The 24777-nt window shown below is 48.1% G+C and overlaps 1 protein-coding gene and 1 long non-coding RNA gene across 3 annotated transcripts in view; both read right to left on the bottom strand.

Annotated features, from left to right (window-relative positions):
- asic1b (acid-sensing (proton-gated) ion channel 1b) overlaps nt 1–24777 on the bottom strand; it is an 814340-nt gene that overhangs the window by 560825 nt on the left and 228738 nt on the right. The gene's annotated exons all lie outside the window — the stretch shown is intronic.
- The window catches only part of LOC140471130 (uncharacterized), a 118129-nt gene that overhangs the window by 84342 nt on the left and 9010 nt on the right, over nt 1–24777 (bottom strand). Inside the window, exon 3 of one of the 2 annotated variants that reach the window (XR_011956869.1) lies at nt 10221–10328. The exons of the other annotated variant lie outside the window; for it this stretch is intronic. This is a non-coding gene — a long non-coding RNA (uncharacterized lncRNA). Of the gene's footprint in view, nt 1–10220; nt 10329–24777 lie in introns of those variants that run through there. 2 annotated transcript variants of the gene reach the window in all.

Raw genomic sequence — 24777 nt, 5'->3', positions numbered from 1 at the left:
ACTCCCCCACCCCAGGGAAAAGACTTTGCCTATTTACCCTATCCATGCCCTTCATGATTTTGTAAACCTCTATAAGTTCACCCCTCAGCCTCCGACGCTCCAGGGAAAACTGCCCCAGCCTATTCAGCCTCTCCCTGTAGCTCAAACCCTCCAACCCTGGCAACATGCTTGTAAATCTTTTCTGAACCCTTTCAAGTTTCACAACATCCTTCCTATAGCAGGGAGACCACAACTGAAAAGTAGCCTTCAAAAGTTATACATGGTGGTTATTGAGCAAAATAAAAGGCTCATGAATCGTGAAGCAAGTATTCAAAGCTGTTGCTTAAAATTGCCCTCGGATGGGTTTTAAGCATTCCCCGTGGATTTCACTGTGAGTGAACACCTTGCAGTGACAGGAAATGCTTAAAATCCATCTGAGGGCAACTTTAAACACCTATTTTGAAAAGTTCCCTCAAGATTCCTGAGCTGCCAAAATACTCATCCGCCCATGTTTGATCGGTTATTTGGTAGATATTTGCGATTATAAGTGTGTGCCAGTCAGCTCCCTCTTTTGTAAGTGCCCAAAGATGGTATGCTTTAATTAGCTGCATGGAGATCTTCTGCATGCTGTAATTACAGTCATAAATTGCAATGGGTCAAGAATGTTCGACTTCAACACTAACATGTCAGCACAAATAAACAAGATGACTCTTCAACAGGAATTACTGGCAGATCTTATGTTACAGCTAAAATGCTTTAGACTTTCCCCTTCCAGACAGGAACTTATGATACAAATGTCTTCGCATCGTTGCCCTGTTGGATCCTGCATTGGCTATCTATGTGTCACGCTTTCAAATTGCCAAGTTGCATCGTTGGCTTCAACAACCTGTTTTTGTCTCGACTCTTTACAGAGTCCTAGAGCTGTACAGCACGGAAACAGACCCTTCGGCCCAACCCGTCCATGCCGACCAGATATCCCAACCCAATCTAGTCCCCCCTGTCAACATCTGGCCCATATCCCTCCAAACCCTTCCTATTCATATACCCATCCAGATGCCTTTTAAATGTTGTAATTGTACCAGCCTCCACCACTTCCTCTGGCAGCTCATTCCATACACACACCACCCTCTGCATGAAAAAGTTGCCCCTTTTAAATTTTTCCCTTCTCACCCTAAACCTATGCCCTCTAGTTCTCGACTCCCCCCCCGCCCCCCTCAGGGAAAAGACCTTGGCTATTTACCTTCTCCATGCCCCAAGGGGAGATTGTACTACGTAGATTTACAATACCAAACAGTCCTCCAACACATGACGCTCATGTATATTGTATCGTCTCATTGAGATGAGGTTTCTCAAATTGATGCTTCTTAGTTGTTTTGTCACTTCACAGTCAGGTCACACCCCTAGCTACTGCTGAAATACAGACACATCAAAGCATTTTTAAAGCTTTTTCTCCTCCCCGCTGACTGTAGGAGTGCTCATTAACACCCAAAAGCGGCTCCATTGCTTCCAAGGTGGGGGATGGGGGTCAATATTTCAGGCAAAGCAGAGCAAGTGTTGGCACTATTCCCAGCTCATGGTTTTCCCCTCCAGTCTGGAACAGCCTCGGGGCTGCACAGCCTCCCAGTTGGTACCAAGCGAACCAGGGCCTCAAGTTAGGAAGGCGTTTACATTGCTTTCTTAGATCTTTGAGTATAGGAGTTGGGACGTCATGTTGAGTTTGGACATTGGTGAGGCCTCTTCTGGAGTACTGTGTCCTGTTCTGGCCGCCCTGCTACTGGAAGGCTTTTATTAACCTGGAGAGGGTTCGGAAGAGATTTACCAGGATGTCGCCAAAAATGGAGGGTTTGAGGCATGAGGAGAGGCTGGATAGGCTGAGAGTTTTTTCACTGGGGCATAGGTGGGGAGAGGCGGCATTAGAGAGGGTTTATAAAATCATGAGGGGTACAGATAAAATAAATGGCAGGTGTCTTTTCCCTCGGGTGGGAGATCTCAAGACTAGGGGGAATTTGCGAGTTTTGAGAAGATTTGTAGCTCAGGTTGAGATTCTGGATGTAGGCTTGCTCACTGAGCTGGAAGGTTCGTTTTCAGACGTTTCGTCACCATACTAGGGAACATCTTCAGTGAGCCTCTGCACAAAACTGGGGGGCATATTTTTAAGGTGAGAGGTGAAAGATTTTAAAAAGACAAGAGGGGCAATTTTTTTAATTTTACACAGACGGTGGTTCACGTGTGGAATGAACTTCCAGAGGAAGTGGTGGATGTGGGTACAATGTTTAAAAGACATTTGGATAAGGACATGAACAGGAAAGGTTTGGAGGGACATGGGCCAGGAGCAGGCAGGTGGGACTAGGTTAGTTTGGGATTGTGGACTGGTTGGACTGAGGGGTCTGTTTCTGTGCTGTGTGACTCTACAACTCTCAGAGCAGAGGAATTCTCCCCCTTGTGTTCTGGATGGTAGTTATCCCATCATAAGCATCCTTATTACGAATGGTCCACATTGTTGCTTATGAGAGCTCTGTGTCCGTGCAGTACAACACTATGACTTCTCAGTGGGTACTCCAGTGTTGGTACATAGATGCCTCGCCAGTCATCTCAGTGGCACAAACATTGAGGTGACAAACGAGAAGAGGCGATGCTTGGCAGAGGGTACTCCAAGTGTCTGATGCTGCATTGCTCAGTTTGGGTGGTTAATTAAACACCATCACGCCCCTCACGTCTTTTGAAAATCTTTCTCCTCTCACCTTAAAAATATGCCCCCTCATCTTGAAATCCCCTACCCTCGGGAAAAGACATTCACCTTACCCATACCCCTCATGATTTGACAAGCCTCCACAAGGTCTAACCCAGCAATGGGGCTGGGCAATGGGTAAACGTCACATTAGATTAGATTACTTTTAGATTACTTACAGTGTGGAAACAGGCCCTTCGGCCCAACAAGTCCACACCGCCCCGCCGAAGCGCAACCCACCCATACCCCTAACCTACACTACAGGCAATTTAGGATGGCCAATTCACCTGACCTACACATCTTTGGACTGTGGGAGGAAACCGGAGCATCCGGAGGAAACCCACGCAGACACGGGGAGAACGTGCAAACTCCACACAGTCAGTCGCCTGAGGCGGGAATTGAACCCAGGTGTCTGGTGCTGTGAGGCAGCAGTGCTAACCACTGTGCCACCATGCCGCCCTGGTCAACCTGGGCACTGTAAAACAACATGGGGGGGGGGGGGGTGCAGATGTGCCAAGTGCCATCTTTTCTTTCTGTCTGCCTGAAGTGAGAAGGCATTGCTTGAAGTGCCACTGGTGCCCTCTTGTTTTATATCCAATGCCTGTGGCCTGGGTTCTGTTTGAAACTTTGACCTCACTGAGGGCAAGAAATGGAGATGGCAGCACCGGTTGCAATGGCGATTACAAAAGGAGATGGCGATCCTGTAACATCTGGCCTCAATGTCTCCGGGTGGAAATCCGGGCACGAATCAGACTTGCTTAGTCTCAGGTGGAGACAAGGCTGGGCTGCGACACCTGGCTACAGTTTGCTAAGTTTGCCAATTCCGGGCACCCCCTGTCTCAAGCACAATAGAAACTGGTCAACATGTCAGAGAGCTGGCTGTACCCAGCATCAGGCAGATCCACTAGAGAAAGCTGAAAGTGGAAAAGATAGCTTATCCCCTTGCTTCATGGATTACATTTAGGTTAGAGCCCATCTGTTTGAGAGGGATTCCATTCCTATTGAGTGCAGTTCCTGTTATGATCTGGGTTAAGGAGTTTCTGGATACACCAGAAAAGACAAAAGGGTTTGTCTTTCACAAGATCGAGATCAAATGGACCAAGAGGCTTTCTTTAGCCATAAGCTTAGTTTGTGCTTGAGTCAATTATGGCAGTCTATTGAAATGAATATTCACTTGCAAGCTTTTAATTGCTAACTTTGAAAGACCATTTCTCTTTACACTCAAACCCAAAGCCATTAGATATCCTGTAAAGAGCACATTAAATCTCCTTACCAAAAGTAGTGATGAGAATACATTTGCAGTTAATTATTTTATATATAACACAGAAACAGGCATTCTGTCTGCCTTGGTTACATGAGCTCCTGCCATGTGACTTCATCAATTCAATGATTTTAAGGCTTAATTTAGCTCCATTAGCATATTGTCACAGGCAGAATTTACTGGCCAAGGGCAGTACACATGTATGGAACAGTTGGGCACTTTCTACCCACAGTTAGTGCTTTCCAACTCTCGAGTACAAACCCCATTTACAAACAGCAGCAAGTGGATTGTGAGTTTAAAAATACAGGCGGCTACTCATTATCATACACAGGGTCCGAATATTGAAACATGACATCTCACTCACAAATTTCTCTCTCACACACGCACACACACACACACTGAGATCAAATAAGGTAAAAAGGTTACAGCTTAGAATTACGTCAGGCTTGTTGTTGAGGTGGGGGTCATGCTTTGACGTGAATGCCTGGTGAGGTAAAGGATTCTCAGCAGGTTGTGAGGTTTCTTGCAGGTGGTTGGGTCCCGATCGAACTCAAAGTTATAGAGACATAGAATCATAGATTTAGGCAGCACGGAAACAGACCCTTCTGTCCAACTCGTCCGTGCTGACTAGATATCTTCAATTAATCTAGTCCCATTTGCCAGCACTTGGCCCACATCCCTCTAAACCGTTCCTATTTATATACCCATCCAGATGTCTTTTAAATGCTGTAATTGTACCAGCCTCCTCCACTTCCTCTGGCAGCTCATTCCATACACGCACCATCCTCTGTGTGAAAAGGTTGCTCCTTAGGTCCCTTTTCAATCTTTCCCCTCTCACTCTAAACCTATGCCCTCCACTTCTGGACTCCCCCACCCCAGGGAACAGACTTTGTCTATTTACCCTATCCATGCCCCTCATGATTTTATAAACCTCCATAAGGTCACCCCTCAGCCTCCGATGCTCCAGGGAAAACAGCCCCAGCCTATTCAGCCTCTCCCTGTAGCTCAAACCCTCCAACCCTGGCAACATCCTTGTAAATCTTTTCTGAACCCTGTCAAATTTCACAACATCCTTCTGATAGGAAGGAGACCAGAATTGCACGCAGCATTCCAAAAGCGGCCTAACCAACGTCCTGTTTCGTGGCAACATGACCTCCCAACCCCTGCAGTCAATATTCTGACTAATAAAGGAAAGCATACCAAACACCTTCTTCACTATCCTGTCTACATGCGGCTCCATTTTCAAGGAGCTATGAACTTGCACTCCAAAAGTTGTGAAAGATTGAGGGTGGAGTCTTTCTCTGTGTAGAATCACCCACTTTTCAAGGCCAAGCTGTTTATTAAATTGCTTGCTTGGACAACTAACAACGAGTTTGACCGGTTTTGGGACACCTTTTTCGCTGCAAGCAGCTTCTACCTACTTAAAAAGCCGAAAACCCAAATCTTGTTGCCTTTTTACAAACCCTTTTCCAAAGGAAGTTGGTGGTCAGGTTCATTCTCCATGGATTTCATTCCTTGAGACAGCCAAAGTCTTTGAGATTGACCCATTCAATTTGATAACAAGCTTTCGAATTTGTTTCAGAAAAGGGCATTGATTCAACATCACTCTGGAACGGTCCTTTTGTCCAACAGGGAAATGATTTCAATTCACAACTGAAGTCAGGTGACCCTCAGTCGGCCATCTTTTGCAGCTTTTTAAAATAAATATAAAAGAATCAATTGGACATTCAGAAATATACAGGGGTGACATGATACCCTAATTAAAAACCGAAAGAACTGTTCATGCTGTAATTTGGAAATAAACAGATGTTGCTGGAAAAGCTCAGCAGGTCTGGCAGCATCTGCAGAGAGAAATCTGAGTTCATGTTTTGGGTTTTAAAAAAAAGAGAGAATCATTTAATCCTTTCAAATCCATTTTCTTTCTTCTGCTGCTATTCCGCACCAAGCAGCTCCTGAAATATGGTTCATTCATTTATGCCCGAGTCTGGCTCTATTGTCTCCCAAGCTGGACATCTACAGGCAATTATTCATGTGTAACTTCTCATACAAGTGTTAATTTAAACAGGAGAGAGGGGGCTTCATTGATACCTGACTGGTTTCAATGATTTTTTTTTAGAAAAAGGGTAATTTCAGTTTTGGCTATTGTGTTATCCACAACAAGCTTTCTTGGACACTTTCCTGGACACACTGGTTACAAAGGCCCAACATCGTTTCTTCTTCCTCAGGCAGCTGAGGAAATTTGGCATGACGGCCATCGAGAGCATTCCGTCTGGATGTATCACTACCTGGTATGGCAACTGTACCATTCAAGATCGGAGACGGTTACAGAGAGTGGTGAACCTGGCCCGGACAATCACAAAGGCCAACCTCCCATCTATAGAATCCATCTACCAGGCCCGCTGTCAAGGAAAGGCCGCCAGCATTCTCAAAGATCCATCCCACCCTGGTAATGTTTTTCTACAACGTCTACCATCGGGGAGAAGGTACAGAGGCCTGAACACACCCACCAGCTGGTTTCGAAACAGTTTCTACCCTACTGTTGTTAGAATACTGAATGGACTCACAAACTCTTAACATTCGCCTGTACCTGTGTTTTAGCTTTTATTGCTGTTTACCTATTATTTACTTATCTATGCTATTTAACTCTGTGACCTTCCTGTATTGCTCGCAAGACAAAGCTTTTCACTCTGCCTTGGTACACATGACAATAAATTTAATTCAATTCAATTGGTTTGCAGAACTGTGGTCAGGTGATCACTGTCACCATCTTAGGTCCTGTTCGGCCTGTGGAGTTCCTTCCCATAGGAAGGAGTTGATGCCAAAACATTCAAGAGGCGGCTAGATATAGCACTTGGGGCGATTGGGATCAAAGGCTATGGGGAGAAAAGTATTGAGTTGGACAATCAGTCATGATGGTGATGAATGGCGGAGCAGGCTCAAAGGGCTAAATGGCCTCCCCCTGTGTTTCGATTCCATTTTCGAAATCATTTTTTGCCCATGAAGGTCTTGTGGATCGAAGTCAGTTTGAAAACTGGATATTCCATATTTTACCCACTATCGTCACGTTCCCTCCAGCCTCACCCCCCCCCCGCCCACCGTCCCCCGCCCTTCCCCCACCTCGTGACATTGCTTTCATGTCCTGGGTCAGGATCAGCGGGTATTCATGGGTGTGATTTGTCTCCAGCAAATCAAAGCTTGCCAGTGGTCCAGAGGGAATTGCCAGCGGCCCAGAGAGGAAGGCGAGCAGTCCAGCGAGCGATATCAGTGGTCCAATATGAAATGCCAGCGGACGAGAGAAAAATATCAGCCGCCCAGTGAGAGCTATCTGTGAGGGAGTGAGAAAGTGGGCCTGGAGTGTGGCAGCTGACTCAAAGCCTTCAACTAACTATGAACCTTTCTTGGGGGAGACTCAGGCTGTTCAAACAGAGTGAGGAGTGATTAGCAGGATCCTCTCCCTCCCTCTGGAATTTTGCTGAGAGAATTTGTGGAGTTGATGGGGGAGGAGACGGACTGGGCGAAGGGGAAGATGCCTTGGTTCACCAGCCCTGCCTCCCAGTACCCCCATTGGCACTGAGTGGCATGCAGAATGAAGGATCACTCAGCTAGGCTGGAGCAGGACCCTACAGCAACAAAGACTGGTGGCTCAGTGGTTAGCACCGCTGCCTCACGGTGCTAGGGACCTGGGGTCGAATCCAGCCTCAGCTGACTGCCTGCTTGTGCCTGTGTGGGTTTTCTCCAGGTGGTCCGGTTTCCTTCTACAATTCAAAGATGTGCAGATTAGGGTGGATTGGCCATGCTAAATTGCCCCATAGTGCCCAGGGATGTGCAGGTTAGGGTGGATTGGCCATGTTAATTTGTCCCATAGTGCCCAGGGATGTGCAGGTTAGGGTGGATTGGCCGTGCTAAATTGCCCCATAGTGCCCAGGGATGTGCAGGTTAGGGTGGATTAGCCATGCTAAATTGTCCCATAGTGCCCAGGGATGTGCAGGTTAGGGTGGATTGGCCATGTTAATTTGTCCCATAGTGCCCAGGGATGTGCAGGTTAGGGTGGATTGGCCATGTTAAATTGTCCCATAGTGCCCAGGGATGTGCAGGTTAGGGTGGATTGGCCATGCTAAATTGTCCCATAGTGCCCAGTAATGTGCAGGTTAGGGTGGATTAGCCGTGCTAAATTGTCCGATAATGCCCAGGGATGTGCGGGTTAGGGTGGATTGGCCATGCTAAATTGACCCATAGTGCCCAGGGATGTACGGGTTAGGGTGGATTGGCCATGCTAAATTGTCCCATAGTGCCCAGGGATATACGGGTTAGGGTGAATTGGCCGTGCTAAATTGTCCCATAGTGCCCAGGGATGTACAGGTTAGGATGGATTGGCCGTGCCTAATTGTCCCATAGTGCCCAGGGATGTACAGGTTAGGGTGGATTGACCATGCTAAATTGTCCCATAGTGCCCAGGGATGTGCGGGTTAGGGTGGATTGACCATGCTAAATTGTCCCATAGTGCCCAGGGATGTGCGGGTTAGGGTGGATTGGCCATGCTAAATTGTCCCATAGTGCCCAGGGATGTGCAGGTTAGGGTGGATTGGCCTTGAGAAATTGTCGTTTAGTGCCCAGGGGAGTGCGGGTGAGGGTGGATTGGCCATTCTAAATTGTCCCACAGTGCCCAGGGATTTGCAGGTTAGGGTGGATTGGCCATGCTAAATTGTCCCATAGTGCCCAGGGATGTGCGGGTTAGGGTGGATTGGCCATGTTAAACTGCCCCATCGTATTCAGGGCGGTGCAGGTTCAATGCATTAGTCAAGGGAAACGTAGGGGAATGGGTCTGGGTGGGATACTCTTCGGAGTGTGGATTTGTTGGGCGAAAGGGCATGTTTCCACACTGGGGGGGGGGGGGGGGGGGGGTGTTCTATGAACCCTTGCTTTCTATTGTTTCTTTTCCCTTTCCTGCCAAGAATGAGACAGGAAAATTCACATCGCCACATCTGAAGAATGGCACATAAAAGAGAATAAGCAACAGAATGGTATTTTGCTCTTCTAATACATAGTTAATCATGGCTTAGCTAGTTCCAGCCAGAACAAGTGCAGAATACAAAGGAACTTATTACATATGTATGTCTCTCCAGGCACCCATATTTCTCAGTGCTCTTCCACATAAAGGTAAAAAATATCAAAGGCAATTTTTGGAAAGCATTTTATTTCCCCAAAGTTGAACATATGTATTGAGAGTTAAAAATCAGTAAAAAGAGATACAGAACAAGCAAGAGGCAAGGTGGAAAGAGAGCAAATAGGAAAGAATAGAATCCCAACAGCATGGAAACAGGCTATTCAGCCCAACAAGTCCACACTGACCCGCTGAAGAGCAAAGCACACAGACCCAACCTCCACTTCCCAAGGCTAACACATCCTGAGACACTACAGGATAACTTAGCACGGCCAGTCCACCCTAACCTACAAACCTTTGGATTGTGGGAGGAAACTGGAGCACACTCACAGTGGGGAACGTGCAAACTCCACACACAGTCACCCAAGGCTGGGATCGAACCCAGGTCCCTGGCACTATGAGGCAACAGTGCTAGGCACTGAGCCACCGTGTCAGCCTTAAAATACATGAACGAAACAGAAAATAAATGAATCACAGAAAGCAAGGGAACGAGACAAGTTGAACAGTCACCCGAGTAAGACAGACAAAAAGCAAGTGAAATGGGAATAGAGTGAGCCAGAGAGACAGAGCAGGGGAGAAAGGAGTGGGAAAGATAATAAACAAGAGCAAAATTGTTACAATTGTGATGAGAGGAATGCAGGGTTAATCAAGCCCTACTCATTGTTCCAGCAGGTCCACCATTTGTAGAAATGTTTCGATTCAATCATCAAAATGGCCAACTGGTTCCTTTTGACACAAACAGAACCTCGACCTGAAACGTTGACTCTGATTTCTCTGCACAGATGCTGCCAGACCTGCTGAGCTTTTCCAGCAAAGTCTGTTTTTGTTTCTGATTTACAGCATCCGCACTCCTTTCTGCTTTGGTTTCCCTGATGGACTGCTGTCCAGAAGAAAAGAGATTTGCTTCGTTCATGAATTCAGAACAATCCATTTGTTATAGAACGAACCTCACTCTTAAAAACAAGAGCCAAACATCCGAACTGTCATCTGGAACTGGAATGATACCTTTTCCCGGAAACAGACACATTCACACAACATAAATGACAAGAGGCTCTGCAGAGACGACCTTTGTTTCGAAAAAGGGACAGAAGTCAAGAGCAATCCTTTTGACCGAGGATTTGCAAATCTGCACAGTCCGCTTGGCTTCTTATCAATAAATTCAAATGCTGGGTGCTCCAGACTGGAAGCAGGTCTTCGTTCTGGGTTAAAATCAAGCCGGATATGAGTCTTTTGGAAGTGGTTTCAGGATTTAAAAGTTGCCAGAAATACCGGCATTTGCAAACTCGATTAGGTTCATAGAATCCCTGCAGGGCGGAAGCAGGCCATTCAGCCCACACTAACACGGCAAACAGCACCTGACCGACACCCACCCCATCCCCCTGGCTAACCCATCTAGCTTCCACATCCCTGGACCCTACAGGCATAGCCAATCCACCCTAACCTGCATACCTTTAGACTATAGGAGGAAAACCACAGGGAGAACATACAAACTCCTCACACAGACAGTCACCCAAGGCTGAAATCAAACCTGGGTCTCTGGCACTGTGAAGCAGCAGGGCTAACCACTGAAACACCAAACCACACAGGGAAATTTGGCATTTTATTCCTTTTGACGACTAAGAGCTGTAAGAACAGGTACCAAGTCAAGAGAGTGCTACAAGGTAACCATCAGAATCGGGTCTCCAGTAATCTCAAAGCCAGGTTTTCCAGGTGATCAAAGGCCATAAACTCCATCTCTTATCAGACTGAAAGCTTTACTTGACTTTCTCTGAGGTCATTTGACTTCTGTATAACAGCAGGTAGATTACAGCACACATTAACTGCTGACCTCATTTTCCCAAGGTACCACATGATTAAACAGTTTTCGATCAAATAAGTGGCCAAAAAGTTCCCATATCTTCTGATTCTTCATGAAGTCCAGAAAATGAAGTAAATATTCCCAATGGATTGAGCAAACAAGGCGGAGAGTGTGAGCGAGACAAGGAGAGAGCAAGCCAAAAAGAGAGGACAATACCGGGATGGTGAACGAGAGCAAAAGAGACAAAGAGTGAACCAGAGACAGTGAGAAAGAGAGAGCGAGAGAGAGAGAGAAAGAGCGAGAGAAAGTGATACAGAAATTATTTGTCTAGAGAGAAAGTGAATGGGACAGAGATTGTGAGGGGGACAGAGATAGTGAGGGGGGCAGAGATTGTGAGGGAGATGGAGATAGTGAGGGGGCCAGCGATTGTGTACCAGAGAGCATGAGAGAGAGAGAGAGAGCACTAGCGAAATATATTTTATTGTCAGCCCTGTTTTCTTATGATGCATTTTCACTCTTGAAACAAGATTAAGAAAATACTAGCTTGAACAAAAAGCCTCGGTTTTAAGTGTCAGGACAAATAACATTGATTCAAATTGTCGCCATTGGAAACAAGAAGTCTTCGACACAGAAATGCTGCTCAGGGTCAGCAAAACCAAAGAGCTGGTCATCATCTGCAGGAAGGGGAGTGGAGGGTACACCTCAGTCTGCATCAGTGGAGTTGAGGTCGAGAGGGTCGAGAGCATCAAGTCCCTGGGAGTGACGATCACCAACAATCTATCCTGGTCCACCCACGTTGATGTGATGGTCAATAAAGCACAACAATGTCTCTACTCCCTCAGGAGGCTATGGAAATTCAGCATGTCCTTAAAGACTCTCCCCAACTTTTACAGATGTGCCATGGAAAGCATTCTATCCGGATGGATCACGGCTTGGTACGGCAACTGCTCTGCCCAGGACTGTAGCAAACTACAGAGAGTTGTGAACACAGCCCAGTCCATCACCCAAACCAACCTTCCATCTATTGGCTCCATCTACACTTCCCACTGCCTCGGGAAGGCAGCAACATCATCAAAGACCCCTCCCACCCCGGTTACAATCTCTTCCAACCTCTTCGATCAGGCAGAGGATACAAAAGCTTAAACACATGAATGAACAGATTCAGGAACAGCTTCTTCCCTGCTGTTATCTGGCTTCTGAATGGATCTCCTAAATTTTAATTCTGATCTCCCCACCCCCGGCACTGTAACACTGTATTCTCTGCTCTGTTCTGCTACGCTGATGCACTTTGGACAGTGCGACCTGCCTGTTCTGCACACAAAACAACACTTTCCATTGTGCCTTGGTACAGGTGACAACAATAAATCAGTCAACCAGAAAGTGGGCTGATCCTCTGGAGTTTTGCTCGATCACCATTGCGGGCTGGGGACCATTTCACAGGCCTATGTTCTTCTTTTCTATCTCTTACTGGAACGGGAGACCTGGGCTGCACATAGGGTGGTTGGTCAGTCCAGTGTGCCTGTGTTAGCAATCAAAAATTAATCTCACTGCCCAACCACACATCTCCCTCTTCCGGTCACAGAGTCACAGAGCTGGACAGCATGGAAACACTTCAAAGGCTTGCTTTTTTCTTAAACATGCCCATCGTTTCTGTCTCAGTCATTTCCAATGGCAAAGAACTCCCTACGCCGAGCAACTGAACAGCACGGTGGCTGAGCGGTTAGCACTGCTGCCTCACAGCGTTAGGATCCTGGATTGATTCCACCCTCAAGCGACTGTCTGTGTGGAGTTTGCACGCTCTCCCTGTGTCTGTGTGGGTTTCCACCCACAGTCCAAAGATGTGCAGGTTAGGGTGGATTAGCTGTGCTCAATCATCCAGGGATGTGCGGGCTACCCATGGGAAATGCAGGGTTAGGTTGGAGTGGGATTCTTTGTGGATTTGATGGACTGAATAGCCTGCTTCTGCACTGCAGAGATTCTACAGAGGACATTAAAGACAGTGGTTCAATTAACAGGATGTGGAACTCAGTCATTAGTGTAGGGTATAGTGGTGCCCCACCATTGAATGGCATGGATTCCACTGTGAGCACCAAGGTGCTCCTATACCTCATGGACAGATGGGGGAGGGTGGTAGGTTGGGTGGGGGTGAGAATTGGGCTTGGTCACACTGTATCACATCAATTCCCTTCTTTTCTGTCTAGCTTCATTCAGGCATGGACCCATGGGAGTGTGCACCAGGGGAAGGAAACCTGTGAGATTATAACGGAAATGGGTTGGGAAAGCGGGAATAAGCAGTGCACAGGTTTAATGGAGTGGCTTCATGTTTCTGTACACAGCTTTACCAAGGCCTCACAAGAGGGCTGGGAAATGGATGCAGGCTCTGAAGACCGGGAGCAGGACCACCAACAAGTGGATCCTTTCCAGGCAAACACAGCTCCTCTCTGTTGCAATGTGAGCTGGACAGGCAATGGCTTCCACTCTCACCATCTACGGCCTGGTTATTTGCTCATCAGCACGCTGCGAGATCACAAGCGAGCAGCAAGCCTTTTCCCTGCTTGCGTACCTTGCAAAAGATTCTTCGGTTAACCACAAAGTTCCAAGCCTCCTCTCCCCCCACCCCTTTTCGGGGAGGTGATGGCCCAGTGGCATTATCGCTGGACTGTTGTCCCAGGTAACGCTACGGGGACTCGGGTTCAAATCCTGCTGATGGTGGAATTTGAATTCAATAGTAATCTGGAAAGAAGGATCGAATGATGACCGTGAATCCACTGTCAGGAAACCCCGTCTGGGTCATGAACACTCTTCAGAGAAGGAGTCTGCCATCCTTACCTGTTCTGGCCTACATGTGACTCCGGACCCACAGCAAAGTGGGGCTGACTCTTAACTGCCCTCTGGGCAATTAGGGATGGTCAATAGATCCAAGACACCCTCATCCCATGAACGATAAAGAGGGGAAAAAAATTATCTTCCTGTCAGTACAGAGAGCTGGCCCCCAAACTGCCTGATATCTCTGTGGTCCTGATGCAGAACTGACCTTCACTACTCATCTAGCTAACTTTGAGGCACCTTAGTGCCCCTGGCCCGTTCAATTCTGCAGGAATTTTACCATCCCATCTCTCCTTGGCAAAGAGTTGGAGAGAAAATGGTCTGTCTCAGCGAGCAGCCTGCAGATGCAAGCGTGGTCACAGCTCAGAGAGAAATCAATCTCAGGCTCCAATTAAACCGTTAATCAAACCATTTCACTCAAGACCACACTGAAGGATGCGGTCGGAACAGCCAGGATCCCTTCACTGCTGCCTCAAACGTGACAACCATAATGAACAGCAACAGCACCTTTCTTTCCTGGGCGTGCTGCCAAAATCCTGTGAAGTCTCCCCGTCATCATTACAGGATCCCTGTGTGCAGTTTATTGTAAGATTTGGCCCATCGAGTCCACACCGACCCTCTAAAGAGCAGCCCACCTCAGCACCACCCTCTCCAACCGATCCCTCAAAACCTGCATTTCCCATGGCCACTCCACCCTAACCTGCCCATCCTTGGACATTATCGGACAAGTTAGCATGGCCACTCCACCCTAACCTGCACATCCCTGGACACTATGGGGCAATTTAGCATGGCCAATCCACCCTAACCTGCCCATCCTTGGACACTATGGGACAATTTAGCATGGCCAATCCACCCTTACCTGCAATCCCTGGGCACCACGGGACAATTTAGCATGGTCAATCCACCCTAACCTGCACATCCCTGGGCACTATGGGACAATTTAGTATGGCCAATCCACCCTAACCTGCCCATCCTTGGACACTATGGGACAATTTAGCATGGCCAATCCACCCTAACCTTCACATCCCTGGGCACTGTGGGACAATTTAGCATGGTCAATCCACCCTAACCTGCACATCCCTGGGCACTATGGGACAATTTAGCATGGCCAATCCACCCTAACCTGCACATCTCTGGACACTATGGGGCAATTTAGCATGGCCAATCCACCCTAACCTGCACATCCCTGGGCACTATGGGGCAATTTAGCATAGCCAATCCACCCTTACCTGCAATCCCTGGGCACTGTGGGACAATTTAGCATGGTCAATCCACCCTAACCTGCACATCCCTGGGCACTATGGGACAATTTAGCATGGCCAATCCACCCTAACCTGCACATCTCTGGACACTATGGGACAATTTAGCATGGCCAATCCACCCTAACCTGCACATCTCTGGACACTATGGGGCAATTTAGCATGGCCAATCCACCCTAACCTGCACATCCCTGGGCACTATGGGACAATTTAATATGACCAATCCACCCTAACCTACACATCCCTGGGCACTATGGGACAACTTAGCATGGCCAATCCACCCGAACCTGCACATCCCTGGACACTATGGGATAATTTCCCGTGCCCAATCCACCCTAACCTACACACTCCTGGGCATTATGGGATAATTTCCCGTGGCCAATCCACCCTAACCTGCACACCTTTGGACTGTGGGAGGAAACCGGAGCACCTGGAGGAAACCCATGCAGACACGGGGAAAATGTGCAAACTCCACACAGACAGTCACCCGAGGGTGGGATCGAACTCAGGCCCCTGGCGCTGTGAGGCAGCAGTGCTAACCACTCAGCCACCATGCTGCCCCTGAGAGAGAGAAGGCGAGAGAGAAAGTGAGAGAGAGAGCAAGAGCGAGAAAGAGAGAGAGAGCAAACGCGCGAGAGAGAGAGAGAGCGCGCGTGAGAGAGAACTCCATGAGTCACAGCTGTAGTGACATGGTCAAGGGCCATTAAATTCATTGATATCCAGGACACACCATTGGGAATGTCATGGAGCTGATCTACAGCAACAATATGGCAATTTAGAAGATTTAGAAGACAGAGCCTGACAGAAGAATTCCAAGACAGTGATACGATTAGGAGATCCATAATTTAAACTGCAGATATGGCGAGAAGATACATTCAGGTCACAGCCACAGAAGTTTATTCGGAAAAATTGTGGAAAGGGGTGTGCACTGTGTGAAATGCAGAAAAGCATCTGTTTTGGCAATGAAGAAGCCGGAAAACCATCATCCTGATCATACAAACAAAAGTGGGAACATTCCCGAGTTAGCAAGACAGGGATACAAGGATATTTAGAAGGCTTCACAGAAGTAAATCATTGTTGCAAGACTGAACCGGAAACTTTATTGGAAGAGAATGATCTAGCAGAGCGATAATGGGGTTCAAAAGCTCAACGAGAGCTTTCAGCGAGCAGACGACTAACAGAATCGAGATGCTGCAAGATTGAAAAAGCCAGCAGATTCCAAACAGCATGGCGATGCTGCTGACTGAAAACAACTTGAGGGGTGGCATGGTGGCTCAGTGGTTAGCACTGCAGCCTCACAGCACCAGGGACCCAGGTTCAATTCCAGCCTCGTGTGACTGCCTGTGTTGAGTTTGCACATTCTCCCCGTGTCTGCATGGGTTTCGTCCGGTTTCCTCCCACAATCCAAAGATGTGCAGGTTCGGGTGGATTGACCACGGTAAATTGCCCATAGTGTGAGGTGCATTAGTCAGAGGGAAGTAGGTCTGGGTGGGTTACTCTTCGGAGGGTCGATGTGGTCTTGTTGGGCTGAAGGGCCTGTTTTCACACTGTAGGGAATCTAATCTAAAAATAAATATGGGGAAGGTGGAGCCATCGTGTCCATGTCACTGGGTTAGTAATCAGGCTAGTGCTCCAGGGAGTGATTTTTTTTTATTCGTGGGACATGGGTGTCACTGGCTGAGCCCACATTTATTTCCCTGTCCCTGGCTGCCCCCCTTGAGAAGGTGGGGGTGAGCTGCCTTCTTGAACTGCTGCAGTCCACCTGCTCTGGGTTGACCCACAATGCCCTGAGGGAGGGCGTTCCAGAATTTTGACACAATGACACTGAAGGAACAGCGATATATTTCCAAGTCAGGATGGTGAGTGGCTTGGAGGGGAACTTGCAGGGGGTGGTGTTCCCATGTATCTGCTGCCCTTGTCCTTCAAGATGGAAGTGGTCATGGGTTTGGAAGGTGCTGTCTGAGGATCTTTGGTGAATTTCTACAGTGCATCTTGTAGATAGTACACACTGCTGCTACTGTTCGTCGGTGGTGGAGGGAGTGAATGTTTGTAGATGTGGTGCCAATAAAGTGGTGGCTGCTTTGTCCTGGATGGTGTTGAGCTTCTTGAGCGTTGTTAGAGCTGCCCCCATCCAGGCAAGTGGGGAGTATTCCATCACACTCCTGACTTACACCTTGTAGATTGTGGACAGGCTTTGGGGAGTCAGGAGGTGTGTTATTCACCACAGTATTCCTAGCCTCTGACCTGCCCTTGTAGCCACTGTGTTTATGTGGCGAGTTCAGTTGAGTTTCTGGTCAATGGTAACTTCCAGGATGATGATAGTGGGGGATTCAGTGATAGTCATGCCTTTGAATGTCATGGGGCAGTGGTTAGGTTGTCTCTTATTGGTGAAGGCCATAGTCTGGTATTTGTGTGGCATGAATGTTACTTGCCACTTGTCAGCCCAAGCCTGGATATTGTCCAGATCTTGTTGCGTTTGAACATGGACTGGTTCAGTATCTGAGAAGTCACGAATGGTGCTGAACATGATGATGGCGGAAAGGTCATTGATGAAGCAGCTAAAGATGGTTGGGCCGAGGACACGACCCTGAGGAACTCCTGCAGAGATGTCCTGCAGTTGAGATGACTGACCTCCAACAACCACGACTGGTTTGTCTATTCATTGCATCCATGCCCCTCATGATTTTATAAACCTCTATAAGGTCACCCCTCAGCCTCCGACGCTCCAGGGAAAACAGCCCTAGTCTATTGAGCATCTCCCTATAGCTCAAACCCTCCAACCCTGGCAACATCCTTGTAAGTCTTTTCTGAACCCTTTCAAGTTTAACAACATCCTTCCTATAGCAACGAGACCAGAACTGAATGCAGTATTCCAAAAATGGCCTTACCAATGTCAGCCGCAACATAACTTCCCAACTCCGATACTCAATGCTCTGACCATTAAGGGAAGGATACCAAACACCTTCTTCACTATCCTATCTACCTGTGACTCTACTTTCAAGGAACTATGAACCTGCACTCCAAGGTCTCTTTGTTCAGCAACACTCACCAGAACATTCCCATTAAGCACACAAGTCCTGCCCTGGTTTGTCTTTCCCAGTCAACTTTATGGTAAGATTCAGCCACTGGCGTTTGGAGCTGTAGACAGCAATATTGAGGTAATTTCTTCAGTATTAAAGCAAATATTAAAGCTGATTCTCAGTCAATAATTCAGAGATGAGTTGACACATATTGACTACTGCGTGGATGATAATGTGGTGAGCTGGATTTCACTGTTCTTTTTAAAGACAACCTCTTGGTACCACATTAAATTAAAATGTTAAGCACACACAAAATCTTGTTTGGAAAGAGACATTGGGAATATAATCCAAGAACTGGCACACCAGGTCATGTGTACCAGGCAAGGCAGCCATTAGAGGTAACTAGAGTAAACTAAAGGTGTAGAAATAGCCTGGTACTCAAAACAGCTCAAAGCACAGCGCTCCGACAATTTTTTAAATTGACGCCTTTAAGAGTATCATAACACTGTTGCAGAAATATTGAGGCAGGCTGTTTGTAAAAGAGACAGGGCTAACCTGGCCTGGAACATCAGGTTTCGAGCTAACAGTCGAGCCACCAGGAAAGCAGACTCTGCAGCCAGAACAACGGCCTGGATTTTCCTCAGATGTTTTCCCACTTTTCCGCAGTGGGGGGACAAACAGGAATCTTCCAGCGCACATCCGGCACTAAGACACGAGCAGTTCAGAGGAAATTTCCAGCCTGATCACACTGATCCTTGGAGTGATGGCCCCAGTGCCAAATTGGGCCCATTCCTCATGGTAAGGGAACAGTGGAGGAGTCAAGGGACTTGGGCACCATCAGCGCAAGGTTCGCAAAGCTGGTACATGGGGTACAAGAAGCAATTGGCAGAGTGAGAGCGTCTGGTCAAGCAGGTTGGCGAGGAAGCAATGGGCAGATTTGACTCACAGGTGGGGCCAGAGGAGGGATGGATGAAGAGACGGTGTGGGGGGGGGGGGCACGAGGCTGGCCCATTAAGGCTGGAATTTTCCAGTCACTCCCTGAGGTGTCAGAAGCCAGGCCTGACGGAGCAACTCCAAGCAGGCTTTGAGGCCTTTGCTCATCAACATGGCAACAGCCATGTTTGGTTCCCACTCGGAGTACTGCATTCAGTTTCGAATTCTATCGCTGAGGAAAGATCTATTCAGCAGTACAGCACCGATTCCCCAGTGCATTGAAAAGGTGAGGGCAGGTTGTCTGACATTCGTTTGAATTTGGAAGGCCGAGGGCTGATCTGATCAAGATGGTTAAACCGATTAAGGAATTTGATAGGGGTAGACACAGAGAAGCTGTTCTTTCCTCTGGTTCAGAATCCATTTCAAGAACTTGCGAGTGACATCAGGGAGCAAATTTCACACCCAATGGGGCACGGAAATCGAAAACTCACTTTCAGGATTAATTGAGTTGGGATCTTGGAAGTTTTTTGCACTGCAAGTTGAGTCTCTCAACAAGTCTTTCTCCCCCCACTAATCTTCCCACACAAAACAGGAAAATCAATATTTAATTATGAAAATAATTGGTAAATGTTCCATAAAAACTTTGATCTGAAAATCCATGGGTTCAGACCAGCACTGCTGCACAACAGGCTCATCGTCCCCATGTCAAGATATGTTTGAGGCAGCTTGTTCAGCGATGTTATGACAGGAGTGACTGGGATTTGAACTCAGGCACTATAGTACTGAGGCAGGAACCCACCACAGCAACACACAAGCCTTCCTTTTCAGGTCAATACTAGTTATGGTTAACGCCACCAAATTTTGAAATGGCTAAGACAGGTTGTAGCAACCAGGTTTTGAGTTTAAAAACTCAAGAGGCGATTTGATTAAAATGTTGAAGACAATTAAAGGATTCGACCGGGCAGATCGAGGGAGACTATTTCACCCAATGGTGCAACCTTGACATTGGAGCCGGGATGGTCAGGGAGGATGCTGGGAGGCAGTTTTCCGCACGAGGTGGAGTGGGAACATAGACCTCTCTCTGAAGAAAGTGTTGCCAACTGAAAATGTCAAACCGAGATCAATTGGATTTTGTTAGGCAAGGGTTCAGTAACCGAGGGCGATGAAGCTCAGATACAGATCAGCTCGGATTAACATGAACTGCTCAAGCAGCTGAATGGCTCCCTGCTGTTCCTATTCAACAGGTCAGAGGGGCTGAATGGCCCCCTGCTGTTATAGAGTCAGAGAGATGTACAGCATGGAAACAGACCCTTCAGTCCAACCTGTCCATGCTGACCTGATGTCCCAACTCAACCTAGCCCCACCTGAGAGCACCCGGCCCTTATCCCTCCAAACCCTTCCTATCCATGTCCCCATCCAGATGCCTTTTAAATGCTGTAATTGTACCAGCCTCCACCACATCCTCTGGCAGCTCATACTATACACGTACCACCCTCTGCCAGCGATACATGAATTCAAACAGCAAAGGCAGTAATTGTGCAAGTTCACTGCTCTGTCAGATAGCAATGTAGGTTTCTTTCTCTCTCTTGCACTGACCTCACCAATGTGCTTCCTTTGTCTGTTCCTCTCCCTTTTAAAACTGTTGTTGTTCTGACTTTCTTTTCCCCCAAAGTTCCAAAACAATGCAACAGCATACAAAACAGTAATTGCTGCTCCTGGAATTCAAGGAAATCACCTCCAACGTCTAAAATACCTCAAAAAAGGAGCAGCCTGTTACAGCTAGAAACTTTTCCTGTCCTCTTTCTTGGATTACCCAGAACGCAACAGGTCAGAGTGGCTGAATGGCCTCATGCTGTTCCTATGCAATAGGTCAGAGGGGCTGAATGGCCTCCTGCTGTTCCTATGATCACAAAACATCAGACAGTGCCAGTTTTCTCTCATGTTCAGGTTTCTGTGAACAAGTTGACACCCTCAGACAGCACAGGTATTAAAGTCATGGCTTCTGCTGACATCATTGCTGCGCTGTTCTCGGGAATATATCAGGCATTTCCTGCTTTTTCACTGAAAAGTTTTTGTGAAGCTGCAGGCTTTTCCTTTTATTGATCTGTGGGATGTGGGTGTCGCTGATTGGATCAGCATTTATTGCCCCATCCCTAGTTGCCGTCCCTTGAGAAGGTGGGGGTGAGCTGCTTTCTGGAACCGCTGCAGTCCACCTGCTGTGGGTTGACCCACAATGCCCTGAGGGAGGGAGTTCCAGGATTGTGACCCAGCAACACTGAAGGACCAGCGATATATTTCCAAGTCAGGATGGTGAGTGGCTCGGAGGGGAACTTGCAGGGGGTGGTGTTCCCAAGTATCTGCTGGCCCTTGTCCTTCTAGATGGAAGTGGGCGTGGGTTTGGAGGGTGTTGTCTGAGGATCTTTGGTGAATTTCTGTAGTGCATCTTGGGGATGGTACACACTGCTGCAACTGACCGTCGGTGGGGGAGGTAGTGGATGTGGTGCCAGTCAAGTGGGGGCTGCTTTGTCCTGGATGGTGTTGAGCTTCTTGAGTGTTGTTGGAGCTGCCCCAATCCAGGCCATGGGGGAGTATTCCATCACACTCCTAACTTGGGCCTTGCAGATAGTGGACAGGCTTTGGGAAGTCAGGCGGTGAATTACTCGCCACAGTATTCCTGGCCTCTGACCTGCTTTTGTCGCCACTGTGTTTATGTTTAATTTGATTTATTATTGTCTCATGTACCTAGGTACAATGAAAGTTTTGTTTTGCGTGCAGTACAGGCAGATCATACTGTCCGAAGTGCATTAGGGTGATAGAACAGAGCGAGGAATACTATGTTAATCTGTGGGGAGTCCAGTTGAGTTTCTGGTCAACAGTAACCCCAGGATGTTGATAGTGGGGGATTCAGTGATGGCAACTGAACATCATAGAGCAGTGGCGAGATTGTCTCGCTTTTTGGTCATAGCCTGGCATTTGTGTGGCGCAGATGTTACTTGGCACCTGATAATGGTCATAGCCTGCATTTGTGTGGCACGGATGTTACTTGACACATGGTGATGGTTATAGCCTGGCATTTGTGTGGCACAGATGTTACTTGGCACCTGATAATGGTCATAACCTGGCATTTGTGTGGCACGGATGTTACTTGACACATGGTGATGGTCATAGCCTGGCATTTGTGTGGCACGGATGTTACTTGGCACCTGGTGATGGTCATAACCTGGCATTTGTGTGGCGCGGATGTTACTTGGCACCTGGTGATGGTCATAACCTGGCATTTGTGTGGCGTGACTTGTCGGATGCAGTGAACAAACCCATTTTGATGCCCTGGCTGATGGCCTGATGCAGTGAGGCAGGGAACAGAGAGGGCTCGGTGTTCAGGCTGTTGGCTGCAGACGTGATCCAAATGGCGACAGGCTACAAGTTGGTGCTGAGCCCTGAGCCCCACTGAAGGCCAGGAGCCAGGTGGGTTGGGCATGCTTCGGAACGGGCAGGATATTGAGTAGGGGTTTAACAAAGAAACCAATTCAATTCTGTTGACATGAATGAGGCACTGTGGACAACAACAGGATGCACTACGGTGGGGAAAGCAAAATACAGGGCAGATGACAGACAGAACAAAAGGCTGGTGAAGGTGACGGGATAGGTTTCAGCTGAAAAGGGGGAAGACCAGGCGAGAGGTGGTGGGAGTATGTGTAACATCTCCCAGAGCCACTTCTCTCTGCTTGTGTCTCCACAATGCATCGTGGGATATCTTATTCTGTTCAAGGCACAGCGTGTGTTATTGGTTCACTGTAACTCAGAAAGAAAGACATGGAGCGAGTCAGGTCCTCAAGCCACAAGTGATTATGCGACCTTCGGCTGAGGGACAGGTTATGATGCCAGCAAACTCCTTGTCAGCGTGAACCAGATTGACAACACATGCGTAGCCTTCCGTGGATAGGTTGGTGTTCAGTTCCTTCTCTGCCGGAGGTACTGACTCTGACGCAGTGCACATGAACAGATAGCACAGACACTCCAGTTACCAGACCAAATGGCCTCCCATTGTGGGATTGCCTGAAGAGTGAACATTGCTTTGGTCCTTCACGGATGGCCGGCAGGGGCTTAGTGATCGGGTATGGACGCTGCCCGCTCAGGTTCGCCTCCTATCCCTTGGCTCCAACCCTGAGGGCAACCGAAGCAGGACCAGGCCACAGGTACCCGCTGGGAGTGCCAGTCGGCTGATGACTTTCACCCCATGCATTCAATGGCAGCCCGCTCCAACCCTGTGCAGGTGGGGAGGTGGAACGTGGGCTCAAGCCCAGCTCCCTCCCCGAACTTGTTTCTGTGCCAGGGTGGCTCCCTTCCCAGAGGAAGGCTCTGGAGTTATGGAGGGTTGCATCATTTGTTGAGCAAGCTGCCAGTCGCGGGGTGCAATATCTAGAGGGGGCAAAATTTGGCAGGGGCCCAAAACTTGGAGTTGTGCAAAATTTGGGGAAGGCTGCAAAATTTTTCAGGGCTCTGCAAAGTTGTGGGTGTTGTATAATTGGGGGCAGGAAATGGTGCCTCAGTGGTTAGCACTGCTGCCTCACGGTGCCAGGGACCTGGGTTCAATTCCAGCCTCAGGCGACTGTGTGGAATTTGCACATCCTCCCTGTGTCTGTGTAGGTTTGCTCTGGTTTCCTTCCACAGTCCAATGATGTGCAAGGGTGTGTAGGTTAGGTGTATTAGTGAGGGGTAAATGTAGAGTAATAGGGGAATGGGTCTGGGTGGGAGACTCTTCGGAGGGTTGGTGTGGACTTGTTGGGCCAAAGGGCCTGTTTCCATACTGTAGGGATTCTATGATTCAGAGAGCTTACGGCACTGCAGGAGGGACTGATTCGGCCCATCGAGCCCATGCTGGCTCTCCATCTCGCTTCCCTGCCCCCCAGTCCATTCTCATGGCTTTGCAAGTTAATTGCCTTCAAGTGCTACTGCCCAGTTTCATTTGGATTGCTTCTGGTTCCAGCCCCATCTTGGGCAGTGAGTCACTGTCTGTCCATTCCCCCCTCCACTTCCTACTGCCCTGGCAGTGAGTCATTGACACAATAGCACTGCTCCGAAAGCTTGTGATTTCAAATTAACCTGTTGGACGAGAACCTGGTGTCATGTGACCTCTGACCTTGTCCACCCCCAGTCCAACACCGGCACCTCCGCATCTCTCCAACAGGAGAGCAGTGCAATGGTCTAGTCAATCTATGGCGACTTTCACACACACACATTGTTGATTTAAATACTGAGATGTCACCCCTTCAGATTCAGAGTTGCAGCCCCTTTAAACAGGAGTGCTGTACTCCTGCCACTGTCTGAGTTTCAGACTGCGAACTAGATTTACCCTCACAGAACAGCTTTCTGCTTTGCTCCCCACCAACCATGAGAGTTGAGATAATTACACTTGTGTGGCTGCCACTGGCTTGATAGCAGAGAAACTGCGAATGGAAATAAAAAGGAGCTCTTGACTTAGGAACATGTGCGCACGCAACCGACTGATTAGTCTATTACGATTCCACATCCCGCACGGTGGCTCAGTGATTAGCGCTGCTGCCTCACGGCACCAGGGACCTGGGTTCGATTCCAGCCTCGGGCGACTGTCTGCGTGGGGTTTGCATGTTCTCCCAGTGTCCTCCCACAGTCCAAAGATGTGCAGGTTAGGGTGGATGGGAAATTGCCCATAGTGTTCAGGGATGCGTAGGTCAGGTGCATTAGTCAGAGGTAAATATAGAGAACAGAAGAACCTCGCTTAACCAGCAAGATCGCGATGCTCGCCGAAGCTATGTTATCTGGAATTCGATTT

The sequence above is a fragment of the Chiloscyllium punctatum genome, chromosome X (genome assembly GCF_047496795.1).
Source record: "Chiloscyllium punctatum isolate Juve2018m chromosome X, sChiPun1.3, whole genome shotgun sequence".
Classification (NCBI taxonomy): Eukaryota; Metazoa; Chordata; class Chondrichthyes; order Orectolobiformes; family Hemiscylliidae; genus Chiloscyllium; species Chiloscyllium punctatum.
The sequence above is the reverse complement of the archived record's forward strand: the minus strand, read 5'-3'. Positions and strand labels throughout refer to the sequence as shown.